At 41.3% G+C, this 17,129-nt stretch overlaps 1 pseudogene; it reads left to right on the top strand.

Moving 5' to 3' along the window:
- Positions 1–13,554: 13,554 nt before the first annotated feature.
- Positions 13,555–13,861, top strand: LOC133241845 (cytochrome c oxidase subunit 7C, mitochondrial-like; annotated as a pseudogene).
- Positions 13,862–17,129: the final 3,268 nt, after the last annotated feature.

The raw sequence follows: 17,129 nt of genomic DNA, 5'->3' as shown, positions 1-17,129 counted from the left end.
TCTGTGGTCTAGCATGGGTTTCAGAAACTCGGTTCCGTTCAGTTCAGTTGCTCAGTTGCGTTCGACTCTTTGAGACCCCATGGATTGCAGTACACCGGGCTTTTCTGTCCATCACCAACTCCCGGAGGCTGCTCAAACTCATGCCCATCGAGTCAGTGATGCCATCCAATAATCTCATCCTCTGTCATCCCCTTCTCCTCCTGCCTACAATATTTCCCAGCATCAAGGTCTTTTCCAATGAGTTGGTTCTTCTCATCAGGTGGCCAAAGTATTGGAGTTTCACCTTCAATGTCAGTCCTTCTAATGAATATTCAGGACTGATCTTCTTTAGGATGGACTAGTTTGATCTCCCTGGAGTCAAAGGGACTCTCAAGAGTCTTCTCCAACACCACGGTTCAAAATTATCAATTCTCCAGTGCTCAGCTTTCTTTATAGTCCATCTCTCACATCCATACATGATTACTGGAAAAACCAAAGCCTTGACTAGATGAATCTTTGTTGGCAAAGTAATGTCTCTGTTTTTTAATATGCTGTCTAAGTTGGTCATAAGTTTTCTTCCAAGGAACAAGCGTCTTTTAATTTCATGGTTGAAGTGACCATCTGCAGTGATTTTGGAGCCCCTAAAAATAAAGTCTGTCACTATTTCCACTGTTTCCACATCTATTTCCCATGAAATGATGAGACCAGATGCCAATGTCTTAGTTTTCTGAATGCTGAGCTTTAAGCCAACTTTTCCACTCTCCTCTTTCACTTTCCTCATGAGGCTCTTTAGTTCTTCACTTTCTGCCATAAGGCTGGTGTCATCTACATATCTGAGGTTATTGATATTTCTCCTGGCAATCTTGATTCCAGCTTGTGCTTCATCCAGCCCAGCATTTCGCGTGATGTACTCTGCACTTAAGTTAAATAAGCAGGATTGCAATATACAGCCTTCGTGTACTCCTTTCCCGATTTGGAACCAGGCAGTTGTTCCATATCCAGTTCTAACTGTTGCTTCTTGAACTGCACACAGCTTTCTCAGGAGGCCCATGAGGTGGTCTGGTATTCCCATCTCTTTAAGAATTTTCCACAATTTATTGTGATCCACACAGTCAAATGCTTTGGCATAGTCAATAAAGCAAAAGTAGATGTTTTACTAGAACTCTCTTGCCTTTTTCCATTATCTAACACATATTGGCAATTTGACTTTTGGTTCCTCTACCTTTTCTAAAACCAGCTTGAACATCTGGAAGTTCATGCTTCATGTACTCTTGAAGCCTGCCTTGGAGAATTTTGAGCATTACTTTGCTAGCATGTGACATGAATGCAATTGTGCGGTAGTTTGGGCATTCTTTGGCACTGCCTTTCTTTAGAACTGGAATGAAAACTGACCTTTTCCAGTCCTGTGGCCACTGCCGAGTTTTCCAGATTTGCTGGCATATTGAGTGCAGCACTTTCACAGCATCATCTTTTAGGATTTGAAATAGCTCAACTGGATTCCATCACCTGGATTAGCTTTGTTCATAGGGATGCTTTCTAAGGTCCTCTTGACTTCACATTCCAGGGTGTCTGGCTCTAGGTGATGATCAAACCATCGTGGTTATCTGGGTCAATAAAGATCTTTTTTGTATATTTCTTCTGTGTATTCTTACCACCTCTTCTTAATATCTTCTGTTTCTGTTAGGTCCATACAATTTCTGTCCTTTATTGTGCTCATGTTTGCATGAAATTTTCCATTGGTATCTCTAATTTTCCTGAAGAAATTTCTTCAGTTCAGTTCAGCCGCTCAGTCGTGTCTGACTCTTTGGGACCCCATGAATCGCAGCACGCCAGACCTCCTTGTCCATCACCAACTCCTGGAGTTTACCCAAACTCATGTCCGTTGAGTCAGTGATGTCATCTAAACATCTCATCCTGTTTTGTCCCCTTCTCCTCCTGCCCTCAATCTTTCCCAGCATCAGGGTCTTTTCCAATGAATTGGAACTTCTCACCAGGTGGCCAAAATATTGGAATTTCAGCTTCAACATCAGTCCTTCCAATGAACACCCAGGACTGATCTCCTTTAGGATGGACTGGTTGGATCTCCTTACAGTCCAAGGGACTCTCAAGAGTCTTCTCCAATACCACAGTTCAAAAGCATCAGTTCTTCACCGCTCAGCTTTTTTTATAGTCCAACTCTTACATCCATACATGATCTACTGGAAAAACCAAAGCCTTGACTAGATGGACCTTTGTTGACAAAGTAATGTCTTTGCTTTTATCCTGTCTAGCTTGGTCATAACTTTCCTTCCAAGGAGTAAGCGTCTTTTAATTTCATGGCTGCAATCACCATCTGCAGTGATTTTGGAGCCCCCAAAAATAAACTCAGCCACTGTTTCCACATCTATTTGCCATGAAGTGATGGGACCAGATGCCATGATCTTAGTTTTCTGAATTTTGAGCTTTAAACCAACTGCTTAACTCTCCTCTTTCACTTTTTCAAGAGGCTTTTTCATTCTTATTCACTTTCTAACTAATAAGGTGGTGTCATCTGCATATCTGAGGTTATTGATATTTCTCCCGGCAATCTGGATTCCAGCTTGCGCTTCTTCCAGCCTAGTGTTTCCCATGATGTACTCTGCATAGAAGTTAAATAAGCATGGTGACAATATACAGCCTTGACGTACTCCTTTTCCTATTTGGAACCAGTGTGTTGTTCCATGTCCAGTTCTAACTGTTGCTTCCTGACCTGCATACAGGTTCCTCAAGAGACAGGTCAGGTGGTCTGGTATTCCCATCTCTTTCAGAATTTTCCACAGTTTATTGTGATCCACACAGTCAAAGGCTTTGGCATAGTCAATAAAGCAGAAATAGATGTTTATCTGGAACTCTCTTGCTTTCGCGATGATCCAGCAGATGTTAGCAATTTGATCTCTGGTTCCTCTGTCTTTTGTAAAGCCAGCTTGAACATCTGGAAGTTCATGGCTTACGTATTGGTGAAGCCTGGCTTGAAGAATTTTGAGCATTACTTTACTAGTGTGCAATTGTGCACTTTGTGCAATTGTGCAGTAGTTTCAGCATTCTTTGGCATTGCCTTTCTTTAGGATCAGAATGAAAACTGACCTCGTCCTGTCCTGTGCCCACTGCTGAGTTTTCCAGATTTGCTGGCATATTGAGTGAAGCACTTTCAGAGCATCATCTTTCAGGATTTGATATCGCTCAAGGGGAATTCCATCACCTCCACTAGCTTTGTTTGTAGTGATGGTTCTCAAGGCCCACTTGACTTCACATTCCAGGATGTCTGGTTTTAGGTGAATGATCACACCATCATGATTATCTGGATCATGAAAATCTTTTTCATATAGTTCTTCTGTGTATTCTTGCCACCTCTTCTTAACATCTTCTGCTTCTGTTAGGTCCATTCAATTTCTGTCGTTTATTGAGCCCATCTTTGCATGAAATGTCCTCTTTGTATCTCTGATTTTCTTGAAGAGATCTCTAGTCTTTCCCATTCTATTGTTTCCTCTATTTCTTTGCATTGATCTCTGAGGAAGGCTTTATCTCTCCTTTCTATTTTTTGGACCTCTGCATTCAAATGGGTATATCTTTCCTTTTCTCCTTTGCTTTTTGCGTCTCTTTTTTTCACAGCTATTTTAAAGGTGTCCTCAGAGAGCTATTTTGCTTTTTTGCATTTCTTTTTCTTGAGGATGGTCTTGACCCCTGTCTCCTCTACAGTGTCATGAACCTCTGTCCATAGTTCATCAGGCAATCTGTCTATCAGATCTAGTCCCTTAAATCTATCTCTCACTTTCACTGTATAATCATAAGGGATTTGATTTAGCTCATACCTGAATGGTCTAGTGGTTTTCCCTACTTTCTTCAATTTAAGTCTGAATTTGGCAATAAGGAGTTCATGATCTGAGACACAGTCCCCTCCTGGTCTTGTTTTTGCTGACTATAGAGCTTCTCCATCTTTGGCTGCAAAGAATATAGTCAATCTGATTTCAGTGTTGACCATCTGAGGATATCCATGTGTAGAGTCTTCGCTTGTGTTGTTGGTCATAACAAACACCCTCTTACAACAACACAAGAAGAGACTCTACACATGGACATCACCAGATGGTCAATACCAGGAGCAACTTCACTCACTCAGTCGTGTCCAACTCTTTGCAACCCCATGGACTGTAGCCCACCAGGCTTCTTTGTCCATGGGATTCTCCAGGCAAGAATACTGGAGTGGGTTGCCATTTCCTTCTCCAGGGGATCTTCCTGACCCAGGGATCAAACCCAAGTCTCCCATATTGCAGGCAGACGCTTTAACCTCTGAGCCACCAAGGATGGTCAATACTGAAATCAAATTGATTATATTCAGAAACTCAATCAAGAGCAAATTTACTTGGCCCAGATAGCTTCATGTGTCTGTAGCAAAACTTGTACAGGAACCTATATCAGTCCCAGTTTCAAGGAACCACTGGAGTAGGGTACAACCTTGGGTTATCCTCCCCAGAAGTAGCCCATGACTCAAGGTTACATGTACAAGAGATTCAAAGTTACTCCCAGAGAGACTTCCTTGGTGGTCCAGTGGTTAGGAGTCTGCCTGCTGGTACAGAGGATATGGGTTAGATCCCTTGTTTGGAAAGATTCCACATGCTTGGAGACAACTAAGCCTGTGTGCCTTAAGTACTGAACCCTTACACACTAGAGCTCATGATCTGCAATAAGAGAAGCAACTGCAATGAGAAGACTTCTTGCCACATGTAAAGAATAGCTCTCACTCACTAAAACCAGAGAAGGCTCATGCAGCAAAGAAGACTAGCACAGTCAAAAAAAAAAAAAAACCTCCCAGAGAAACCAGTGAGGTCCCAGGAGAAGCAGGACTGGAAGGACTGGAAAAGGGATGAAACCAACCTTGGGTGTGATTTCATGCAAGTCTCAGAGAGGGCCTGCTCCCACAGGGAACTCTGGAATATAAACTGTGACTCAAAAGTGCCCCAACACAAGGCAGGGGAGCTGGGATTTCACACTCCCACCAGGACCTGTCAGCCTTCAACTAATGGCCACCTCATGTCTATAGGCCTTTGTACTAGATCCTCCAAAGACAACTCAAATGTGACCCTACTTTCAAAAGCACATGAAAGTCAAGGAAAATGCAACCTCAGATAATGTTGAGGTGCTCTGCACTGGCTCTGCCCTCTCCAGCATCACTTCACATCATACCACAAGAGGGGGAAAAGCTCCTCTGGTCTCTAGAGGTAACTTTTTCTTTTTTAATTTAATTTTGTTTTTATTGCAGTATAGTTGATTTCCACCTGCCAGTCCAGTAGATGCAAGAGATGTGGGTTTGATCACTTGGTCAGGCAGATCCCCTGGTGTAGGATATGGCAAACCACTGCAGTATTATTCTCACCATTTTATATATATATATATCCATTATATATATATATCCATTATATATATATATATCCATTATATATATATATCCATTATATATATATATATATATATCCATTATATATATATATCCATTATATATATATATATCCATTATATATATATATCCATTATATATATATATATCCATTATATATATATATATCCATTATATATATATATATATCCATTATATATATATATATCCATTATATATATATATATCCATTATATATATATATATCCATTATATATATATATATCCATTATATATATATATATCCATTATATATATATATATCCATTATATATATATATATATTATATATATATATATTCCATTATATATATATATATATATATATATATCCATTATATATATATATATATCCATTATATATATATATCCATTATATATATATATATATATATATATATCCATTATATATATATATATCCATTATATATATATATATATATATATATATATATATATATCCATTATATATATATATATATATATATATCCATTATATATAGATAGATCCATTATGCATATAGATATATCCATTAGATAGAGATCCATTATATATATATATCCATTAGATATACAGATATCCAACCAGTACATATCTAGATATCCATTATATATAGATATCCATTATATATATATATAAATGATGATTATAAACTCCATAACTTGGGCCACCTGATGCAAAGACTTGAGTCATTGGAAAAGACTCTGATGCTGGGAGGGATTGGGGTCAGGAGGAGAAGGGAACGACAGAGGATGAGATGGCTGGATGGTATCACCGACTCGATGGACATGAGTTTGAGTGAACTCCGGGAGTTGGTGATGGACAGGGAGGGCTGGCATGCTGCCATGCATGGGGTCGCAAAGAGTCGGACACGACTGAGCTGAAATGAACTGAACTGAACTGAACTGAGTAGTCTATGTATATTAATCCCAAACTCTCAGTTTGCCCCAGTTCCCCTTCCTTTCCATTGGTAGCCATAAGTTTACTTTTGAAGACTGGGAATCTGTTTTCAAGAAATCATATCTGATGAACTGGGATGAGCCATCAGCCAGAGGCAGGAGTACTTTCACCCCAGTGGAGAGAAATTCAGCATAGCATTTCAGTCTTCGTTACTCCAAAGAGAAACGTACACACATTTCTTAAGAGCAAGAACAGGGCTGGGTGTAATTTTTGATCAAGTGCTCCATCAAGACAAGCCAGGCTCAGTCTCTAGGTTGGGCCATATTGGTGTCACACCACAGCCCCTCACACTTTCATCCCCATTGACCTTGGCATCGGCTGTGATAAGACTCCACGAGGTCAAACAAAGCTCTCCAACCCCTAGGGTCAACTAGACAAGAGAAAAACCTGCTTCTCCTCCAGGAAGCAGTCCTGAGGCAGCCCCCAGAGCAGCTGGAGGTTAGACAGTTTCCACTCACTTCCTCAGGCCTGGAGGCCCACAAAGCCTCCAAGTTTGACCGCCCTGCACAGCAGTCACACAGCTTTTGAGAGGTTGACTCAGGACTCAGGCTTGCCAGAGTTCCAGTCCCTGCTTTGTCATTCACATCCCTTTGTCTACAGCAACCTCAACCAAGTCGCTTCTGCTCTCTTGGCCTTGATTTCTCATCAGCAAAGCCAAAGAAGGAACCAGATGATTCCTCAAACAATGACATGAACCTGAGCCAGTTCTGAAGGCCAAGATAAGCTCCTCACGTACAGCAGGTGGAACAGGTATGAATTTGAGTCCAAAAATACCTGATACTTTGCCAACTAAACATTGTCCCTCACCATCTGACACTACCAGGATGGAATCACTAGCCACTGACGTCACTGCCTTTCAACACAGCCTGTGAAGAATTTAGGGTAGAGGTCAGGAATGAGGCCCTCAGTGCTCTGAGAAAACTGGCAGAACATTCCATCAAATAAATATTTTCAAAAGATTTTATGAGCCCATTTTCTTCTCATATCTAGAAAAGCATCACTGACAGAGATATCTGCTCTTCATAACCAGCAGCAAGCTTCTGCCAAAATGTGTGCTTGACTGCACGTACCCCTTCACCAAATCGTAGATGCACTGAACTCCCACACATACCTCTTAGGCCCCTCTTAGGCAATATTCAACAGAGCTTTGTGAGAAGCTGTCTCCAGAGCTACAGTCCTCCACTTCACCCCAAACAAAATTTAACTCTCACATTGTGCTCTTTTCAACAACTTTATATAAAACTTAAATAGCACTTCAGTCACTCAGTCAGTTCAGTTGCTCAGTGTGTCCTACTCTTTGCAACCCCATGAACCGCAGCATACCAGGCCTCCCTGTCCATCACCAACTCCCAAAGTTTACCCAAACTCATGTCCATCCTCTGTCATCCCCTTCTCCTTCTGCCTTCAATCTTTCCCAGTATCAGGGTCTTTCCCAATGAGTGGGCTCTTTGCATTAGGTGGCCAAAATATTGGAGTTTCAGCTTCAACTTCAGTCCTTCCAATGAACACCCAGGACTGATTTCCTTTAGGATGGACTGGTTGAATCCCCTTGCCATCCAAAGGACTCTCAAGAGTCCTCTCCATCACCACAGTTCAAAGCATCAATTCTTCTGCACGCAGCTTTCTTTATAGTCCAAATCTCACATCCATACATGACTACTGTAAAAACCATAGCCTTGACTAGAAGGACCTTTGTTGACAAAGTAATGTCTCTGCTTTTTAATATCCTGTCTAGGTTGGGCATAACTTTCCTTCCAAGGAGTCAGTGTCTTTTAATTTCATGGCTGCAGTCACCATCTGCAGTGATTTTGAAGCCCAAAAAAATAAAGTCAGCCACTGTTTCCACCGTTCCCCCATTTTTGCCATGAAGTGATGGGACCGGATGCCATAATGTTAGTTTTCAGAATATTGAGCTTTAAGCCAAATTTTTCACTCTCCTCTTTCACTTTCATCAAGAGGCTCTTTAGTTCTTCTTCACTTTCTGCCATAAGCGTGGTGTCATCTGCATATCTGAGGTTATTGATATTTCTCCCGGCAATCTTGATTCCAGCTTGTGCTTCTTCCAGCCCAGCGTTTCTCATGATGTACTCTGCATAGAAGTTAAATAAGCATGGTGACAATATACAGCCTTGACGTACTCCTTTTCCTATTTGGAACCAGTCTGTTGTTCCATGTCCAGTTCTAACTGTTGCTTCCTGACCTGCATACAGGTTCCTCAAGAGACAGGTCAGGTGGTCTGGTATTCCCATCTCTTTCAGAATTTTCCACAGTTTATTGTGATCCACACAGTCAAAGGCTTTGGCATAGTCAATAAAGCAGAAATAGATGTTTATCTGGAACTCTCTTGCTTTCTCGATGATCCAGCAGATGTTAGCAATTTGATCTCTTGTTCCTCTGCCTTTTGTAAAACCAGCTTGAACAACTGGAACTTCATGGTTCACGTATTGCTGAAGCCTGGCTTGAAGAATTTTGAGCATTATTTTACTAGCATGTGAGATGAGTGTAATTGTGTGAGAGTTTGAGCATTCTTTGGCATTGCCTTTCTTTAGGATTAGAATTAAAACTGACCTCGTCCAGTCCTGTGGCCACTGCCGAATTTTCCAGATTTGCTGGCATATTGAGTGCAGCACTTTCACAGCATCATCTTTCAGGATTTGATATAGCTCAACTGGAATCCATCACCTCCACTAGCTTTATTTGTAATGATGCTTCCTAAGGCCCACTTGACTTCACATTCCAGGATGTCTGGCTTTAGGTGAGTGATTACACCATTGTGATTATCAGGGTCATGAAGATCTTTTTTGTATAGTTCTGTATTCTTGCCACCTTTTCTTAACATCTTCTGCTTCTGTTATGTCCATACAATCTCTGTCCTTTATTGAGCCCATCTTTGCATGAAATGTCCCCTTGGTATCTCTAATTTTCTTGAAAAGATCTCTAGTGTTTCCCATTCTATTATTTTCCTCTACTTCTTTGCATTGATCTCTGAGGAAGGCTTTCTTATCTCTCCTTTCTATTCTTTGGAACTCTGCATTCAAATGGGTATCTTTTTCTCCTTTGCTTTTTGCTTCTCTTCTTTTCACAGCTGCTTGTAAGGTGTCCTCAGAGAGCCATTTTGCTTTTTTGCAATTCTTTTTCTTGAGAATGGTCTTGATCCCTGTCTCCTCTACAGTGTCATGAACCTCCGTCCATAGTTCATCAGGCACTCTGTCTATCAGATCTAGTTCCTTAAATCTATTTCTCACTTCCACTGAATAATCATAAGGGATTTGATTAGGTCATACCTAAATGATCTAGTGATTTTCCCCACTTTCTTCAATTTAAGTCTGAATTTGGCAATAAGGAGTTCATGATCTGAGGCACAGTCCCCTTCTCGTCTTGTTTTTGCTGACTGTGTAGAGCTTCTCCATCTTTGGCTGCAAAGAATATAATCAGTCTGATTTCAGTGTTGACCATCTGGGGATGTCCATGTGTAGAGTCTTCCCTTGTGTTGTTGGAACAGGGTGTTTGCTATGACCAGTCCATTCTCTTGGCAAAACTCTATTAGCCCTTATCATCAATCTAAACACCAAATACATATTAACTCATTGAGGTTCTGTTATTGTTATTACCTATTTAAAGATGGGAAACGTGAGGCACAGAAAGAATAAGTAACTTGTTTAAGGTCACAGAGCTGGTAGATGGTTAAACTGGGATTTGAACCAAGGTCATTGCTCTCAGCGGAGAAGGCAATGGCACCCCACTCCAGTATTCTTGCCTGGAGAATCAAAGAGATGGGGGTGCCTGGTGGGGTCCAGTGGGTCAGACACGACTGAAGAGACTTATCAGCAGCAGCAGCAGCATTGCTCTCAGACACTGTGTTTTTATCTGTTATGCTCTGCTCACTCTCATTTTTTTAAATCATGTCATATACTTTAATTCAAGTTCAATTTCTCCCATCCAGGTCAGAAAGAATATATGTCCCCCTATATTTTTCTCCTCCATAGACTCCTTTGAATTTTACAAACTATCATGGTGTTAAAAGGAAAATGAAGGGGGATGGCGTTTGTGCAGATACCGTGGTGTCACCACTATATCCCAGCTCCCCCAGCCACCAGGTGATATGCCAGGGCCCACTGTCTCTGGGAAAGTCACAAAGGTGCCCCTCCCAAGCCCCAGGTAGAAGAAACATCAGTCCTAGGAGATCACAGCAGCGTCTATGAAGGGCATGTGCTCAAGGGTCAGACCACAGCACCCAGGGACCACCAGCAGAAGTTCTGCCTCTTCCTGCAGACGTGACAGGAGGAGAACCAGCCTCAGCGTGGACCACCCATCTCACCCCAGAGGAGCCTCCTCCTCCTTTTCATCCAGGCACTTACTCCTTTGCCCACTTTCCCTTTTAACTTCATTTAACTTTACCTTTGAAACACAAGTGGGGAGCAGGGAGCTGGGGGCTCTCTTCAGTGGAGTTCTAAAATGCCACAAAACTATTCACTACCACCCCTTCCTAGTCTAGAGTATTACCTTTTCATTCCTTCTTCCCTAGGCTCTGAGAACTGGAAGGAAATTAACATTTCCAAATATCACACACTTGCCCCAGTCTGTGCAAGATGCTGCCAAAGAGCAAATGACAAGGGTAAGTTAATAACAGAAGCTGTTAGCAAATTAAAGTGAAATCTACCTGTATCCCATTTAGCCTTTTCATTGTTTTACTCTGAAAATTTGTCAAAGAGTAAATGTAGCTTTTCTTTAAGGTGAAAACTCATAGAGACTTGAAGTTGGTCTTTATGCCCCTACTAAAGTCTTGATTCTCCAGTGTAAACAACCCTCCAAAATACATGTCCACACTCCCACTTCCTAATGAAATGGAAGTTTGGAAGCTGGTGGCCATGACCTTCACTCCATGTCCAGAGTTTTTCCCATTCTGTTTCTACAGCTTCTTGGTTCTCTTCATGTACTTTCTTTTTTTTTTTTTTAACTTTACAATGTTGTATTGGTTTTTCCATACATCGACATGAATTCACCACAGGTGTACAAGTGTTCCCCATCCTGAACCCCCCTCCACCCTCCCTCCCTATACATGTTTAATCTCCTTCTTCTGTTTTAGCCTCACTTTCCATTTTTCTCCCCCATTCTCTGTAGTTTTACTCATCTACTCAAAGATTCCCACTGCCCACAGGATAAATTCCATGATCTTGAACATTGGCTTAAACCACCCTGGGACCTGATCTTGGTTCCCCTTTTCTACACTGTCCTGTGTGTATCATTCATTAGTGCTGTTGTCCAAGTTTTCAAGTCTTTGTCCTAGACTCACGCTGGCTTATACTTCTATATTCCCTCAAAATTCACTGGAGCCCTGTGGCTTGTTTACACCAACACAACACAGGTAGCAGAGACACAGCTCACTCCAGGCAAATGCTTTGATATTGTCAACTGAAAAAAAAATGTACAACCTAAAAGTCAGCAATTCTGTTTGATTCAGCCGACTTTTTGAGAACTTCAAGCCCAGGGGGGGCCACCTCTCATAGCTCTAAGGGACTGCTCTGAAGAGATAAAGGAGGATCCAGGACATTTAAGAGTTTTTGCAACAAAAAGCAGTCTGAACATGAAAATATAACTGTTCATTAAAGGAAGATTAAATATCTAAAGTTTAAAACTTCAAGTATTTTTCCATGTATGAGAAGATGCAAGAGCCTGGGCTCATTGAAATCATTATTTTGATATGCACCTTAGCTATCTAGGGCAGTATACTTATTTTTCTCATCCTGAATCACCTATGGGCACACAGATTTTAGGGGAGAGGTGGCTTCATAGCTTCAGTAGCTGAAGGCTTGATGGAGGGCATCCTTTTGCCTTCCTGAATTTTGTCAGAGCTGACCATAGGGAGTGGCTGTATCCTGATGATTGGATGCCTGCAACATTCTTTGTTTACTGACAGGGTGGGCAATACTTTTCATTCACAATAGTCAGTACATGAATAAGTATCTGACCCTTCCACCGCCATGACAACCAGTGGCACTGCAGTTGGTGAAGCCTCCATCAGGCTGCATCCCTAAGAAATTTCTTTAATCAGAGCCACAGACAACTTTTAATGGACAGAGAGGTTGTTTTTTTGTGCCCACCATGTGGCACGAAAGATCTTAAGTTGCCTCTTCAGGGATTAAACCAGCACCTCCTTCAGTGGAAGGGCAGAGTGTTAACCACTGGACAGCCAGAGAAGTCCCAAGGCTCTTATTTTGAAATTGGTTATGGTTTGTACTGTCAATACTGCCCAGACTGACTGATATAAGGTACCTTAGGGCTAAGCTAGCCAGATGAATGGCAGTCCCTGTAGGCCAGTATGGTACCAGTTCTTCCCTCTTTGATGGCTGCTCCCTCCATCTGACCACTCACTCAGCAAAGTTTTTAATCCTTTGAGACAAAGCTCAGTTGCCACTGCCACCAGGAAGCCTTCGAAAATTTCCATCCAAGTCAGGACTCTGGGAATATGTCTGTTACAGTTTGGTCACATTTCTTTTCTGAAGTTTTGATCCCTTGCTAGGCCATGCAGGAAAAGCTGACCCTCCAGGTGGACAAGCTCATGTAGGGACTGGCTCATGGCAAAGGATCACAAACTAGGCTTCAGGGCATCTCAACCCTTGGGCCCAGCATCTGTGATCTGAGCATAGGCCTCACAGTATTCCTGCACCCTAAGCTCCTTCTTCACAGTAAGCATTTTCCATACTAGGCTTAGAGCACCTTGAAGAAGTGCTCAATGAAAGAATGAATATTTTCTAATAGATGAGATCCTTTCTCAGTTTCCCACTCCATCCCCAACCCTCTAATCTCCTCTGCATCACCTCTTCATTTTCTGAGCCAGGACTAAGGAGCAGTCCTGATTCTGAGAAGTTCTATTCTTTGCCTAATTTTCACTTGTTACCCTGATTGAGTTTAAGAAACTTAGAGGAAAATTCATATTATGGTCAGAGTCAGATCAGATATTATTAATTGGCCTGGTGAGAGGTCCCCTTAATAATATCAAGAGTAGCCTGAATGGTACTGAAACTTCTTCTAAAACAAAAATTTCTGAGTCATCCAATTAGAGTCTTGGATAAGAAAAACCCCTGAGGCAATCTAGAAGTACTAGATGCAGGTATTTGGCCACAGCCCAACAAATGGATTGACTTTTAAAACTAGCATACAGCCTTTCGATCCTTGCAGTTAGAAGAGCAAGGTCGTGAGGCAAGGAGCGGTAGGTTTGCAGCCGCCATTTCTTCCGCCTCCGGTCTCTGGATCTTTTGTAGAGCGTCCAACAGCGCTATGTTGGGACAGAGCATCCGGAGGTTCACAACCTCAGTGGTTCGTCGGAGCCACTATGAGAGGTCAGGAAGAATATACCATTTTCAGTGGAAAACAAGTGGAGATTACTAGCTATGATGACTTTGTTCTTTGGGTCTGGATTTGCTGCACCTTTCTTTATAGTAAGACACCAACTGCTGAAAAGTAATCCATGAGACAGATAGAAGAGAGCATATTAGAGTGCAGTCTCTTAAAGGATCAATCCTTGAATTCAGCATCCTAGATATGTTTGTAAATAAACTTACAGCATAAATCCTTAATGCCTCTTCTCTGAAATATGGAACATGGTAATTGAACATGTGCTTACATTTTGTTTGGGTAATATTGCATTATTAGTTTCTTAATTAAATATGTATTTGATTTAAAAAAAAATAAAAATAAAAATAAAACTAGCATACAGTCATCTCCGTGATAGAAAACATTTAATTTATGTGCAAAAGTCCAAGAAGTAAAAAAAAACATTATAAGATCATATGAATCAGGTCCAGCATCTTGAGTAAGCCATCTACTCCTAATGTCATCTTCTTGTCCTGGTTATAAGCATGGTTTCATCTGTTTGAGCATTATTTTTTAAGGTGAGTTTGAGATCAGCAGTCCTCTCTGTAGACCAGTCCTGTGTAGGGCTTTTGTAAGTGGATAATGCAAGAGTCATTTTCCCTTCAGTTTCACTGTGTATGAGCTACTTAAGGGTACCTGATACAGCTCCTTCCATCCAGCTTGAAGACAATCCTTTAAATTTTATATTTCAGTACACATCATTCCCTGGCTACAGGTCATGGGGCATCTAATTTTCATCTAAAGGTTACTGAGATAAGCTTCAGGGAAAAAAAAAAAACTTAGAATGTGTTTTTAATAATTTAATCAAGTTTACCTTAATATATGGTAAAAGCAAGGAACTATCTGGGAAGTGAATCACTAAATGTAGAACTCCATTTACAAAATTTGGATTTAACATTGATTGAAACATAATCTTTTTCTCTCTAAAATTACCCTGATTTCTACTAAATATATCCAAATTAAAACTAGTTTGCTTGCGAAATAAGTCTGGTCTCAAAAAAAATTGGCCTGATGATTTTTATAATTAACCCTATAGGCTTTTTGACTTACTGAAATTTCCACATCCAGGATGGTTAAATGAACTAGATAGTATTTTAAATGTTTTGGATGACCTGCCATGTTGCTGTCTAGCTTAGGATGATGCCCACAGTTAGCTGGAATCAAAGGGCCCCTGAGTGTGACTCTTCCTCTGCCTGGCTCTGTCCCCTCCACATCAAGAGCAGGAATTCCTGCAGAAAGGACATGAATTCCAGCAAGTTTTAATGGAAGACCAGGGTGGGTCTAGACCTCTGACGGGTACCATTCTTTCCCCAGTACTTCTTCCTTCCCTCCTGGATCCTGAGCAATCTTCCCACATCTTGGTTCCTTGCTAGTGAACTCCTCCTCCCTTCCCTTACAAATATCCCCAGAGCCCCACTCCTTGGCTCCCTCCCTACACAGGCCCGCTCCCTCACCTGCAGATGGCACTAAAGAGGGGAAAACTAGGGAAAGTGATGCCCAGTTCATTCTTTTTTTTTTTTTTTTTAGAATTAATAGGGTTTATTATGTTATAGATTTCAGAAAAAAATAACTAAAAATATAAATTCCTCCACACACACACTTATTAATATTTGAAGTATAGATACAATTTTTGTATCTGCAAGATACTTTATTTATACATCATTTTGTTTCTTTTTTTTTTTGTCTTCCTTCTTTTTTTGTTGTTTTTTTTTATTTTATTTTATTTTTAAACTTTACAATATTGTATTAGTTTTGCCAAATATCGAAATGAATCCGCCACAGGTATACCTGTGTTCCCCATCCTGAACCCTCCTCCCTCCTCCCTCCCCATACCCTCCCTCTGGGTCGTCCCAGTGCACCAGCCCCAAGCATCCAGTATCGTGCATCAAACCTGGACTGGCGACTCGTTTCATACATGATATTATACGTGTTTCAATGCCATTCTCCCAAATCTCCCCACCCTCTCCCTCTCCCACAGAGTCCATAAGACTGATCTATACATCAGTGTCTCTTTTGCTGTCTCGTACACAGGGTTATTGTTACCATCTTTCTAAATTCCATATATATGCGTTAGTATACTGTATTGGTGTTTTTCTTTCTGGCTTCACTCTGTATAATAGGTTCCAGTTTCATCCATCTCATTAGAAATGATTCAAATGTATTCTTTTTAATGGCTAATACTCCATTGTGTATATGTACCACAGCTTTCTTATCCATTCATCTGCAGTTCATTCTTTCTAAAGATGTCCCCATTCCTTCTACCTCCAGGCCCTGTCCTGGCTCATCAAAGATTCCACCTGGATTTCACCCAGCTTAGCAGGGAGGGGGAGATGGGAGTGGGTGGGGTGTGGGTGTAATTCAGAGTGGGGGACAGTGATCAGATAAAAAGGGAAGAGCTGGTGTAATGAGCAGATTGGCTCCAACCACTCAACTAATGGCACCTGCCAGAGTCTGCTTTCCTTGGGACCCTGAGGGTATCACTAAAGACAAAAACTTCAAAATGGATATTTTGTAAATTTATTACAAGAAGATTTCAAACATAACAAAAATAAAAAAGAATAATATTGTGAACCCTGTATTTCAAGACTCAGCATCAAGAACCATTAATGCAACTCTAATCTCTTAGTTAGCCCAGGCTGTCTGGGCTGTAGACTGGAGGCTACAGGTCCAAGATTAAGGTGCTGGCCAACTGAGTTCCTAGTGGAGTATTCTACTGAAGAGTGTTCTTCAATATTGAGAGTGTTCTTCTAGCAGACAGCAGACAGCAGGCTAGCAGACAGTTCTATCTTGCTGTGTCCTCACATGTCTTTGTGGGGGGTGCAGGGCTGGGGGAGAAAAAGAAGGAGGGAGTTAGAAGGAAGGAGAGGGAGAATCAGAGAGGGGAAAATAGAGAAATAGAGAGAAGAAGCTCTCTGGTGGCCCTTCTAAAGGCTCTAATCCCATCATAAGGGCCCCATCATCAAGACTCCATCTCAAGATAATCATCTCCCAAAGGCCCTACCTCCTAATACCATCATATCAGGAGTTAGGGACACAGCATTTGAATTTGGTGTGTTGGTCGCTTGGTCGTGTCTGACTCTTTGCAACCCCATGGACTGTAGCCTGCCAGGCTCCCCTGTCCCTGGAATTTTCCAGGCAAGAATGCTGGAGTGGGTAGCCATTCCCTTCTCCAGTGGATCTTCTGACCTAGGGACTGAACTAAGTTCTCCTGCACTGCAGGCAGATTGCCATCTGAGCCACCAGGAAAGCCCTTGAGCTTGGGGGTGGACACAATTCAATACAGAGCAACTACACAGACATTTCTTTTAAAATCAAGACAGACCTCATTTAAAATGTTCTTCTTTTAAAATATTTATTCATTTCTGCTGA

Source organism: Bos javanicus, chromosome 29, assembly GCF_032452875.1.
Source record: "Bos javanicus breed banteng chromosome 29, ARS-OSU_banteng_1.0, whole genome shotgun sequence".
In the NCBI taxonomy this organism is placed as follows: Eukaryota; Metazoa; Chordata; class Mammalia; order Artiodactyla; family Bovidae; genus Bos; species Bos javanicus.
The sequence above is the reverse complement of the archived record's forward strand: the minus strand, read 5'-3'. Positions and strand labels throughout refer to the sequence as shown.